Source organism: Rhamphochromis sp. 'chilingali', assembly GCF_963969265.1.
Source record: "Rhamphochromis sp. 'chilingali' genome assembly, chromosome: 2".
Lineage (NCBI taxonomy): Eukaryota > Metazoa > Chordata > Actinopteri > Cichliformes > Cichlidae > Rhamphochromis > Rhamphochromis sp. 'chilingali'.
In genome coordinates this window covers 38895974-38910247 of record NC_137930.1, presented here as the reverse complement: position 1 = coordinate 38910247, position 14274 = coordinate 38895974, and positions in this window count along the sequence as shown.

Genomic DNA, 14274 nt, shown 5'->3' with positions numbered 1-14274 from the left:
AGTTGTTGTTATTAATATACTGAAATGTGTGTATGTACAATCTGATTTGTTCAACCTCTTCGTGTCTATTTATTATAAATTGGTTTGTGTTAATTACGCTTCACTTTGTTCTGCTGTGTTCAGATGTTTGTGTCAATATACCAGTGATGAAACATTCAACCGCTGCTTCTCTCTCTCTCTCTCTTTTTTTAGACACTTGCAGCTGGGATTTTGGAGATTGCCTTATGACAGAGATAAAGCACATCACACTCATTTTACAATAGTGTCCTTGGGTGTTCTGTTCACATAATGAAAGTACCAAATCCATTGAAATGTAAAGGGAGTGTTGTCTCTGTTGTGGCCTTTAGGGACATTTTTTCAGTTTCATGTTGAGAAATTTGGGGAAATTTGCACATCAGATGGTTCCCTATTACGTTTCCCAGTTTTGATTTACTGTATATTGAGATATTCAAGAGAAGCAGAAGACTGAGACATGCTGAAATCCTCAAACCTGCAGAACTCCTTCGTAACAAGCAAAAATGTTATAAAAGAAAGTGTAACAAGATTCAATTTTATATAAATACAGTGAGGTAAATGTGTTGAGTTGACCAACATCTGTGAATCTTTCATAAACATTTTTGCAGTCCAAAATCTATCTATTACTAGTGGCTCCATCATAACTCATATAATCTATGGTTGCTTTTAGGAAACACAGGACTCAGTCAAAGTTTAGAAAAAATGTTTTGTGGTCTCAGCAAACAGGAAAAGTCCACAGTCACCAAAATCCACCCTTAGGACCCCTACAGCACTGTTAAGGATCTAAGAAAAGATCCTTGTCAAAGAGCAGCCAATCCGTTAGAGGTTGTGAACAAGGATGTCCATATACTTTTGAGCACACAGTGTATCCATCTATTTATCTTCGGAGGGTTTTTTGCCTGTTGAACTCATCAGTGAGTCATCAGGATGAAGTGATTTCTCTCCCCGTGAATCAGAGCAGCAGGACTGAAGCGGCTTGTTTAGACCGTTTGTTCATCCCCATCATCCCCATCATCATTTTCTTCTCGTCTTGCAACCAATAACAGCACTTAAGATTTATATCTCGACTTTTTCCTTATAATGCTTCAAATGTTATCTGGAGTCAGCATGCTCCTCTAAACAGGATGATTAGCTATGAGCTGTAACCGTGGGGGTGAAACAGCTCGGTCAGACACTGACACACTCTTGATGCTCTTGTGTGTCAGTTTTAGTCGAGAATGAACTGACACTCATCTTTATACAAATGTTGATTCATAAATGCAGTTTTCATAATAAATTATTCAGATAACGTATTAGTGAAAAAAGATGGCACTCCTTAGGAATAAAGGTAGCATTTACAGTTTGACCAAACAGGTGAAAGAAAGGCTGGAGTCTGTTTTTTGACAGAGCCAAACTGAGTCAGTCATGTTAATGACAGTGTTTATGGAAATCCTTTAATAATACAGTCACACTGTTATTAGTAAAACACACAGGCCGGTCAGAAAAACTGGCTGCTTTCAGTTGACTCTCAAATGGAGACTCAAATCCCAACAATAACACCTTCAATAAGAACACACAGAGCTCCACAGAGGCTGCACAGCTGAGTGTTTTTCTCTACCAGTTATTCACACAACTACTAATCAAAGGTTGTCACCCATTTTGGTATAAAGACTAAAAAAATGATGTAACAGATGCCCTTACAGCGTTAACCCTGCATTATTTTTTAATGCCCAGTGTGGGATAACTCATCTGGTGTAAAAAGAAGTAATTTGGTTAAAATGGCAAATTTCCCGCTTGATTTATGATCTTAGTAAACATTTTCCTGATGGGGTCATGGTCTCAATGAGTAGTTTCAAGTTCATAGTATGTTAATTTCATAAATTGTGCTCCCATCTAGAGCAAAGCAGACAATGCAGCGCACTGGCACTGTTGTGGAGTGAAAAGCTCATAAAGCGAGAAAATTATTATTGATTAGAACTGAACGGCCCTCTACAACAGTCCCAGTTTCTCACGTGGTGTTGCTGTCTTCACAACAGGACTTTTGTAGACATTGACCCCCTAGTGGTGGACAAGTTTATATTATTGTGGACTTGTGACAATCTTGGTGACAAAATACGATGAATAAAAAAGGCCCCAATCACTCAGGACTAAACACCTGTCTACAACAATCTGGTCGCTAGGTAAAAACGCTCTTTGATCAGTTGGAAGAAAAACCTTGTGATTGTTGTGGTTGATTTGTCTACAAACTTGCCAGCAACTCTCAAAGTGGCAGTAAAACCGTTAAAGTGCTTTGAAGTGCATTACAGTACTGCTGCCCGGTGGTGGCTGGCCTGTGTTTGTGGACACGCTGGTATCTTCTACGCAAACTACAGGCAACCACAGTGACCATAATGAGGTTTTTGGTGAAACACGCTCTTTGCAGCCAATTTCACCCAGCAACAGCCAGCAACCTACAGGAGCCACGCACCAAACTGATGGTTGTGTCTCGTTCTATATGTACAGATGACGTCACGTGAGAAACCTCAATATATGAGAAAAGAAATCCTCTACAGATGATAACCATCCGGTGGCAATGCCCTCAGAAAGTAAAACACCTTATTGGAAATTTAGAGGTACAACAGCTTTTCTAAAGTACTACAGGAGGTCCTCGTTTGTTTTAGAAATTTCAACCTAATTTAAAAAATTTAAGTCATTTCTAAAGCTTTGGGACTCTAGAGAATTACAGCAAAAGCCATTATCCACAAATGGAGAAAAACTGGAACAGTGATGAACCTTCCCAGGAGTGGTGGGAATACCAAAATTACTTCAACAGTGCATTGATGACTCATCCAGGAGATCACAAAAGAACCCACAACAGCATCTAAAGAACTACAGGCCTATTTTCCTCAGTTAAGGTCAGCATCAAAGTCCAGACTTAAATCCGATTGAGATGCTTTGGCATGACCTGAAACAGGCTGTTCATGCTTGAAACCCCTCGGTGTAGCTGAATTAAAACAATTCTGCAAAGAACAGCGTGCCAAAATTCTTCCACAGCGGTGAGAAAAACTCATTGCCAGTTATCACAAATGCCTGATTGTAGTTCATGCAGCCAAGGATGGCACAACCAGTTATTAGGTTTTGCGGGCAACTACTCTTTCACACAGGGTCAGGTAGGTCTGGATAACGTTGTTTCTCTTAATAAATTTAAAAACTGCATTATGCATTTACTCAGGTTATATTTGTCTAATATTAACATTTGTTTGATGATCTGAAGCATTTAAGTGACACAAATATGAAATCTAGAGAGAGGCAAATACTTTTCCACAGCACTGTAAAAGTTAGTCCACAGTCCGTCAGAAGGTGCGCTTTTAACTAGGTTCAGGTACTGATTAAAAAAATCCATGTAATACATGAAAAAGGTAACTAACACATAGTTAGTTTGCATTTTAGAGATCTAAAGAATAAACTCTTGAACCCCTTTAGATCTAATCCAGTATCTAAATGAGTGATATCTGACCTAAGCAGCCGACTGGCTAACGCTTCAGTGTTGGTACTTTGACTTCAGACAGACTGAAACAAGCGTTTTTTCTTCTACGTGTCTGTATGTGTGTGTGTGTGTGTGTGTGTGTGTTAAGCTGTTTGGTAGAAAATGTTGTGTTGCTGTTTTTCCATATTCTGCTCCAGATGGAGTGACCCACTTACTGGGAGAGAGGGAGAGGGAGAGAGAGAGAGCGGCTCTGTGCCATTTCTGGTGACTAATACCCCCTCCACCCACACCTCGACACACACACACACACACACACACACACACACACACACACACACACACACACACACACACACACACACACACACAGAGCGAGCTGTATCGGTGTGTTCGCAGTCATGTTGTTTCTCTGTATTTCTGCTCTCTGATGATTCTGTTTGTTAAAAATAAAGACGTTTGTGATTAAACGAGTGTTGACAGTGAACGTCAGCGCCTATTATTGTAGTTTTACATGTTTTCTGCCTCACAAGCCCTCGGCCCAGCACTCTCTGCTGCTTCACGCCGTCTTTCTTTAAACATGAGAACCAAGAAAAGAAAGAGAACGCTCCCAGTCTGAGAAAAAAAAATACTTCACTGCATTTATTAAAGTGCAAAAACACAACAATGAAGCCATCATCAGTGTAGTTTAAGACAAGCAACAATCACAATATAGAAAGCCAGGTTAGATCCCAGTACCAATCAGAAAGCAGAGATCTAATTACACAATGATCTGCAGAAAAAACCACCCCAAAGGCCAACAGCCATAATCACAATATACATTTATTTAAAGATATAGTATCAACACAGCACTATTAAAACCACTACTTAGTGTTTTGGAAGGCTATAAGTTCTTCTGTAAGTTAAAGATGAGATCCAAAGCTGTCAATGTCAAAGCTGGGAAGGCGCCAAAAGAAAGTTCCAGCCGATCCAGGAGAGAAGGACAACCGCTGCCTAAGCAAAAACCTGTAGTGATCCCATATGTGTCAGGAGTATCAGAACAGTTGAGACGCATTTTTTCTAAACGTGTGTCTCTGTGATTTTCAAACCCCAAAACACGCCAAAAACTGGTCCACCCCAAGGATCGGGTCCCCGACACAAACAGAGTAACACAGTGTACGCTGTTAAGTGCCAGGAGGGTTGCCAGGATTTATATATCAAGGAAACCAAACAACCTCTGGCGAAGCGGATGGCACAACACAGAAGAGCTACCTCATCAGACCAGGACTTTGCAGTCTATTCACACCTGCAGGCCAGTGGACACTCTTTCAATGATGAGGATGTGCACATCCTGGACAGGGAGGAACGTTGGTTTGAGCGCGGAGTCATTTATGTGAAAAGGGAAAGACCATCTCTGAATCGAGGAGGGGGCCTAAGGGTACATCTTTCGCCATCTTGCAATGCTGTGATTGCAGCCATTCCCCAACTCTCTGTGAATGATACTCATGGCCATTGATCAGTGGTCTTTGATCAATGGCCATGAGAATTTGTATAATTATAATGAAGGAAATGACCTCCCAGCCCATTGTTCCTTCAGTGGTGCTAGTTTCAGTCACTGTGCAATGTCCTGTTTATAGGATTGGGGAAACCTGCAGTCAGCTGAGACTAAAGAAGTCACTTGGATGAGTGACGAAATGATTCTCCCACAAAATGCTACGTCCAGATGAACAGAATCAACTTTTGGAGATTTACTTACCTGGATGATTGAGCATGCATCAAGACGTTATTGGACATTATTGGTTTTCAAAAATTAATCTTAATGATGTGCTGCACATGAATAGTGGTAATAAAAAGGCCAGAGAGAGCGAGAAAGATGACTGAACAGTTTTGGGTGACTACATTTTAGAAAACAAGATCTTCCCACTTCCAGAGGAAACACAGTCATCATATACGCCTTTACTAAACAGGCAGATATGGACGCTAAACACATATCTGCATAAATATTCATAGTTTTAGTACCCGAAGCTATCTTTCTCCACCTGTAGTCTGAGTTTGAGCAGACTTTGGCTGCACGCAGGTAAATATTCAATGTGGAGAGCAACAAAAAAACAATCTGAAAACCTTGAAACCATTGGTTATTGTATGACAGTGAGAAGACGTATCTACAATGTAAAAGGAAAGGACCATCTGCCTTCACTCCAGGGCCATAGGCAAACAGCATTAGACAGTGAGTGTTTAGATTTCATATAGCAAAGTGTGCTGATAAAGATGTGCATCAAGTGGACTAATAGCTCATTTTGAAATTAAGGTACTACCAATATTACATAAATCTGACATACATCAATCTACACAAACAAGATGTCTTTGTGAGATTTTTCGTAGGGGTCAAGAACAACATAAAGTACTGCAGCAGTCTGTATGGTATTTGACAAAGAATAATAACAAGCATAGAAAAAATGTATAGGAACAAGTTATCAACCCCCACAGTCACAGAATGCAATCATAATATTCTGTGCTAAGGATAACTTGTACAGATGACAAATGTGGTATATATACATAATACCATGGCACCTTCCGTCTCGTCATGAGAACAAAATATCAACAAAACAGAGGTCAAAATCCAACATAAATGGCCTGTATTTATATAGCGCTTTACTTAGTCCCTAAGTAAATTTTCCAACCCAGTTTAGGGCAAAAAGTGTAATAGACATGCTGTTTCGCTGTGTCTGTTTCACACTAGACCTCTCCAAAACTTGAAATGTACACACATGAAGAAGTTGCAGTTTCAGAGAAGGAGGTTGGGGTGGCTAGACGGAATCACAAAACCACAAAAAAATTAGTCAGTATCTCTTTTAACTAGGTTTAATTATCATGAAAGTTAAAATAAAAGCCAATTTTAATCCAAATATTTGCACAAAAATGCCAGATACAGACAGTGACAGATACACTTCCTTTCGCTGATGGGAGGAAGACATCACAGTGGAGGCATTGCTGTTACAAGATGATGCTATTAAAAGGATTATTAAAGGCTCAAACGGCCGACTGAGGTTTTGTCTTTCAGAGGTATTTCTTTTTCAATGATTTATAATAGTTTTAAAGTCAGGAATCAGGGGTGTGTTCAGATGGCGATGAAGAGGTAGGATATGTAAATCTGATTCATTTCAGCATCCTGCTCTGACCGCTGGATCGGTTAGAAGCCCCGCTCACTCCATCTGCAGGAAAGTCAGCATCCATCCACTCAAGCGTCTCCTTTAATTCAATCTTTCTGCCTCGTTAACTATTTATGAGACTCACCTGAGGCGCTGCTGGGCCCCGCCCATTGCTCGTGTCACATCGAGGTGACAGCAGCTATCATGCGAGGGCATCTTAGGAGGGAGAAACGATATAACATGGTGGATGTCAGCGAGGATCTGATGGAGAGAGGAGATCCGAGTCTGCTTCATCTCCTCCGTCAAAACTGATCACCAGTGTCATCACCTGAGCCCACCGCAGGGATGAAGAACATCCATCCTCATCATGACGTCTTCATCAGAAAGCGCAGTGATAAAATGAACACGTCTGTGACACCAGTTCTAACACCCACAGACGAGATTTGTAGGTTTACTTACCCACACACACACCAGTGTTACCCAGACTTTTATGAAATAATAAAACATTCACCACAGAAAAGTTAGGTTAGTCTTCAGAAAAGATGCTTTGGAAGTTTTCTAACTGAATGATTTAACCTAGAAGTAGGTTAACGGCTCTTAGGGCTTGTGGCTGCCCTAAGAGCCGTTTGATTTCTCCAGATACTAAGGAAAGGTGCACCAATGCTTCCTTTATTGCCTCCTTTAACAGATGATATGGGGAAACATTATAACCTAATTCCGGCTCATTGTGAAGTCCTTTCCTTGCGTGACAGGTTCAGAAAAGTTCTTTATAAATAAAGTTAATAACATGTTTTCATGACATGTCCTCATTTTGGTGGTTTCTGTATTTCCAGCTTTTTGGGATTGTCATTAAGTAATCAGAGATGCTGAAAGCTTCAATAAAGGAAGACTTGAAGTGCATACAGGTGAGAGACAATGTTATTCTTTCACGAGTGGAATTGGTGGGCTTAAGTCCAACCTTGATAATTAAGTGGTATTTTTCATTGGGTTATCTATATTTATACAGCATGCATAAGACAATAATATGGCCTGGCCTGTATTTGTATAGCGCTTTACTCAGTCCCTAAGGACCCCAAAGCGCTTTACACTACATTCAGTCATTCACACACACATTCACACACTGGTGATGGCAAGCTACATTGTAGCCACAGCTGCCCTGGGGCGCACTGACAGAGTATATATATACTTGGATGGAATAAAGCTGTGAGTTACAGTTGTTGTTTGACATGCTGGACATCCTAACCATTTTCCTCTCATCTGGGGTTGATGGTTTGGGTCCTCCATGGCAAAGTAGCGACACATCTGAACTTGTACTTATGTACAGTTCTTTAATCTCGGATCTTGGACTTTGTAGTTATTTGTAAATAGTTCCAAGAGACCTTCCCAGTTTATGTAAATCTACAATTCCCCTCCTTAGATCTTCACTGAGTTCTTTGAACTTTCCCATTGTTCTGAGTATTGGTCAATCCAGTGGGCGCTGTCAAACAAATCCTTCTTATGGAGGCCAAGAGAAACTACTGGCTGTAGACAATCATGATTACGAACAAGAAGTTCACAGACCTTGGCCTTGTTAAGTTTAAAGACATTGGAGAATCTTCAGCACCACTTGGTAAAAGGTTTAAGGATATATATTTGAGAACATATGTGTACTTTTCATCCAGTGTGGATTAGAAAAACCTAAACTCAAACTTGTGCAACCAGTTTTTGTTTTGTAAAGTGATAGTAAAGATGTATGCTGTACAATCATTCCACCCTCGAAGAAGAGCAGACCCACAAAATCATTAAAAGCCAGAAAACACCCTAACATTCATGCCCAAGATAAGTGTTTGTAAACTTCTAACCGCAGCTGTATGTTGAGCTTCTCTATGTGAGTCCACAGCTGGGCAGATGTGCAGATAAAAACCATCTGATTGGTTTGTTTCTCCTCTCTCCCTCCCTGTTGCTCTTTCCCTTCACTTTCTGTTGATGTTGTTGGCTGACTTAAAGGGTTGCTGCCTGTTACATAACCACACACACACACACACACACACACACACACACACACACACACACACACACACACACACACACACTGTGAAGTTTTCAGCTGTTTCTTTGTTTGGTGTTTGGGTTTGATGTTGCTATGGTGACACTGACTGGAAACAAAAACAGGCAGAAAATTAAAGGCAAAGCATGACAGGAGACGGTGAAACACATCTGTAAACATTCATAAACAGGACTTTCTTTCTTCACACAATGAATGTTTATGTTCCTGTGACTGATGCATGCTGGGAAAGCATTTCTCTTTTTTAGTACAGGTAATAATGAGTACATGGAAATCTTCATTCAACAAAATGAATGAATTAATGAAGTGAATATTAAGCAGATGATTGGATGATTTTGTGACTGAAAACAAACTGCTGGTGGCTGCTGCAGCTGATGTGTTATGTAACCCATGTTTGTTTGTTTGTTTGTTTGTTTACTCGAGAAAAGAACATTGTTTTTCCTTTGAAAGCAAACATCAGATCTGACGTGTGAAAACCTGCAAAGATCTGAAAGAATCATTTGTAGAAGCAGCGTTATCCTGAACCTGATGGAGAGATAAAGGAGGGATGATGGAGGTGTGCAGGGATGGATGGAAGAAAGTATTATTGGCTCTGTAGTTGCTTGAGGGTGACTCAGATGCTCCGCCCACAGACACGCTGAGTCACCACGAACCGCCAAGTACTCCGTGAGTCTGTGTGTGTGAATGTACCTGATTTAAATGTCAGTAAAGTGAGAAGCTGACTCTTTCTCACTGTTTTTCCTCCTCCTTCTTTTCCTTCTTCTGATTGGTAGATGTGACTCTGAGTGGAACACACACTTTAATGTTTTCAAACATAATGAGCAGCAAACTCTCTTACCTCCATGCTGGAGTGATGGTTTCCAGTATCTTTTAAGGCTGCGTTTCCACATATCCTGCTGGTTATTTGCTTTAAATCATTGGGATAAAGACATATTTACTGTTCTGTCTTGTCTCTAGCAGCAGGAAATTTGTGCTGAAATCTTTGGCCAATTGATCAGTTTGTTAATAGTAAAGAAAATTAATCAGTGGCAGACATAATTAGCATCTGATTTACCTAGCATTTTGGAGCAGAGCAACAAGTAAAAACATCCATCCAGAGTGACCTGAAGAATGAAGTGAAGTGAAGGATTATTAACCACATGAAAAACAAGCACTGTATCTTACCATGGGAATGCACTGCATGAATCTCTTTGGTGTTCAGCTTTAAATCACAACAGAAGCAGAACTGAAGCATTTAACCTGTGCAGGGTCTTTTATTTTGAAAATTACCAAACTCTTTGCCATTCCTGTGTTTGACTTCTTGCTGTTCCATCAAAAGTTCCAGGTGCTGTGAGCGGAACTGATATGTACTTACTTTGTTGCACTATTCAATGCAACATATCTATTTAAACATCATGTACTTAAGTGGTGCATGAGTATGGGCACTGTTGGCAACATGAGTCTCATTAACAGTGCTACAGGTACTGCACTTCCATGTAGAAAATGGTGCCTAACAGATACTATGTAATTACTAGGTACTTCATATATATATATATATATATATATATATATATATATATATATATATATATATATATATTTATATTAGGGGTGCAACGATACAAAAAATTCACGGTTCGGTTCGATACTTTGGTGTCACGGTCCGATATTTTTTCGATACAAAAAAAAGTTCATGCCTTTTTAATTTGTCATTTATTAAAATTATAAATATATATTTTAACTCAAAAGTACAGTTTTTAAATTTAATGTTGCTAAAACAACAAAATAATAAAAAATAAATAAATTATCTGATTGAGAAATCACTCATCTTTGGAAAAGAGTGTTTATTACAGAGAAATGGTTCTTTCCAAAATAAAAGCTATACTATATGCTTCTTCTGGGCTATATTCTCAGCAGCATATTAAACATATCAGGCCCCCATAAGGAGAATCATGTGCTAACGGCTGTCTAAATGACTCGGGTAAAGTTTGTAGCATGTGTGCTTGTTGTTTTTGTCTGCTTCCACTTGTCTTTGCACTAGGATCATGGCTAGTGCTGTCAGCGTTAATCTTGTTAAAATGACATTAACGCCATAACGCGGCAAATCTCCGTTAACAAGTTACCGCGGATTGCCCCGTGCGTGGGGCTGGACGGCGTCAACACGTTAACGAGCTAACTGTGCTAACGCACTCGTTCCTACCAATTGAGCATTGCGTGGCGCATCCGACATACTGTTTTACTTTTGTCCATAACACGCTTACCTTCAGGGTCATACTTCACATGAAGACCAAGATAGTTCCAAACGCCAGATCTGAATGAGGGTGGGGGAGGTTCAATTTCGGGTAGCGTTGAGGCAGTTGCCATGTTGCAACGAGCTTAGCTTCTGTCTTGCTAGCTTGCGCTGCGCTCAGTGGATCTGCACTCGACAGTGCAGCCTAGGCGGAGTAGCGAACGCAGATCCACTGAGCGCTCAACACAGACAGCATTGCCAAAAGAAAAGTTGATAAAATAAATTAAAAATTTTGTATCGTTTGATACATATGCGTACCGAACCGAAAGCACTGTATCGAACGGTTCAATATCGAGTATTGTTGCACCCCTAATATATATATACATATATATATATATATATATATATATATATATATATATATATATATATATATATATATATATATATATATATATAATTGTAAAAAATTGTAATTACCAGCTGACATAGTGTCAGAATTTCTTTGTGCATTATGTAAATATTTGTCATGATCTTTCTAAGTAATACTATTTATTCATCATTATTATCATTATTATTAATATTATTATTACTGTCTTTCCAACAAATAAATATAAATATAACCCTTTAAAATGAATCAATAAAAAAGAGAACGTTGCTTGACAGTTCTGAGTGGCAGATACAACATTGTAAATAAAAGAGGTCCAAGAATAGATCCCTGTGGAGCACCACTGGTATTTGAAAGTGGACTTGAACTGAAACATATCTGTATTGTACATTTACATAGTACATATGTTTAATTTGTGATTACTAGGTAATTACTATGTACTTAGTAGGTGCTTTTCTAAGCTTTTATTATGACAGAACAGTAGAAACTAGCTTTATAGTTTCAATAGCCTTATAGTCAGTGTTGGTCAAGTTACTTGAAAAAAGTAATCAGTAACTAATTACTGATTACGTCCCCAAAAAAGTAATCCAAGGATCCATCATACAAAATGTAATCAAATGAAAAAGTCTCTTTTTAAAACTTGTTTTATTAGTTTTAATCTTTTAACTTTATGCATCAAGCAAAAATTTAATTATATGCAACATTCTCTGACTGGAAGAAATTAGTTTAACATTTAAACCTATTTTCTGCACATTCCAGCACATAAAATAAAATATTTTTTGTTTTTACACTCAGTCTTTCAAATAGATGCAAGTAAAACACAGCAGAAAATAAATAAAGCCAAAGACTAGCGCTCCTGTTGCTCTATTTTCACCTGTAAAGCAGGAGTTGGGTAGGCGGAGGTTTACCCTGGTGCAGGTGTGTTGCAGCGGTGTGGAAGAATCCGCGAGTCGTAGCTACTCGGTGCTTGCTTGGAGGTTTAGGGGTTTTTTTCGCTGTAAAAAGAAGTTTTCTCCCCACGCACGATGGACGCTAATGTTTTTGTCACTTTTTATGGAATCAAACTCAAAGTAAGGTCAGTACTTCCACGTTTTAAACGCTGCACACTCATACTCTCTCCCGCACTCGATATATGATCCATTGTTGATCTGAACACAGCTGTTGTCACAAACGTCGCACTTGCTTACGTCACTGTCGTGAGACATTCTCGCAAAAAATCACGGTTTTAGTAACGCAGTAACGCAGCGTTCCTACGGGAAAGTAACGGTAATCTAATTACCGTTTTTGGATGGATCCCCTGCTTAACCCAGCGAGCTATACCGGTGCCCCAAAGTATCAGTCTCATCTAACACCTAATGAATGAAAAACAATACAACACAAGTACATCCAAACCATCGGTGAATCATTTTTAAACTCTCTTCCATCCGACCGTGTCACCTTATTAAGACTCCTCTTGGTCGTAGACATGCAGTCTGATATTTGAATTTCACGTATTTTTTTTGTTTTTGTTTGTTTATTTGTTTCAACTGAATTCAAAAGTTGCCACATATTGCTCTTGCTGTGTACTGCCCAAACATTTGGACAAATATTTGTCCTACAACAGATGTTATTGCTCACAGAGCTCTGATCTTAGGTCTGTTTAGGATAACAAAAAGCTGGAAAAGATCTAAGATAATTTTATGGGACATATACTGCAAAAGCATTAAGAAAACTTTCATTCTCTTGTCCATACTTTTACCCGCATGACTCTATGCTCCCATCCAGTCTTTATTTAGTAGTCATTTGCTTCTCTTTGTGACTAATGAGCTCAGACTGAGGTTACATAAAGCTTCTGTTTCAGTGAGGCTGTAGCAGAAGGGTCCGGACAGGTATGCTCCTTGCCTGTCACAGCTCGTCAGATGGAGCCGTAGCGAGATGCCATTATTCGTTTTGTAGAAAGTAAAGGGGCACATAAGGAAGTTTCTTAAACATACTGAGAGAAAAAAATATATAAATCTTAAAAAAAAAAAAAAGTACCTGCAATAAAAAAGTGACCTTAGAACATGTGTAATGAACCGCTGATCTGTACCATAAGTCATCCTTGCGGGGGTTGTCGGAACTGTATGCGCAGTCGCACTAAGGACAGATGTGATCAGAGGCATGCCCCGTAACGCGTATAGAGCAGTCTGTCGCGGCAGGAATAAGTTGTACAAAGTCCATGTAAGTTACGATAATACTTTGATAAGTATGATAAGTGTGTTTCTAATGTAAGGTATGTTGCTGCGTTTGTATTGTGAGCTATCTGAAAACCCTTTTATTCTTTATTTACGTTACTTACATCCATGTGCTATTTTTTAGCTAGACATGTGTGTCATGCAAGCTAGCAGCACCCCATGAGAAACGGGCCGAAGTGTTTAAGTGTTTACCGGAGTTTTGCACCCTTGGCAAGCGGACTGAGGTATGTGATGAGAGATGATCTGTTGTTATATTTTATTTAACTGAACTGTGTAATCCCTTGATGCTGTTTGAAGTAACCCCTTTTGTTTTATTTAATCTGTGACTGTATATCTCAGAATTACTTGTTTGAACTTGCCTGAATTAACTTAAGCTCATTGTTATAGTTCAAAGGGTACTGTACGGGTATCAATTTTTTCTTATTTTATAGTTTTCACGGTGCTCAACGTCCAGAGAATGAGCCGTGTGTGGTGAGGAAATAAATGGCTGCACCCGTTAGAGACTCTTCTGTCGTTCTTGATGCCAAGGGCTGCTACAGTGAAAACTCATCGCTGCCTTGCAGCCATCTACACTCATCTTATTCTTTCGTCGAACTGTGAGTAAAGGAGTGTATCGCATCATCTAGAGACTACTGGATCAGTAAAGGACTCAAAATAAGGACATTATAAATACAATGTCATGCACACCTTCATCTTGTAAGCTGTGTGAGCAAATGATCTTCAACATGGCAGTCTAAAGTAATGCAAGAAAGAAAGACCTCTTCTGTATTTAACACAGTAGCATGTAAAGTTGTGATGCTGAATATCCCACATTTCTTGCATCAGAATGTCTAAG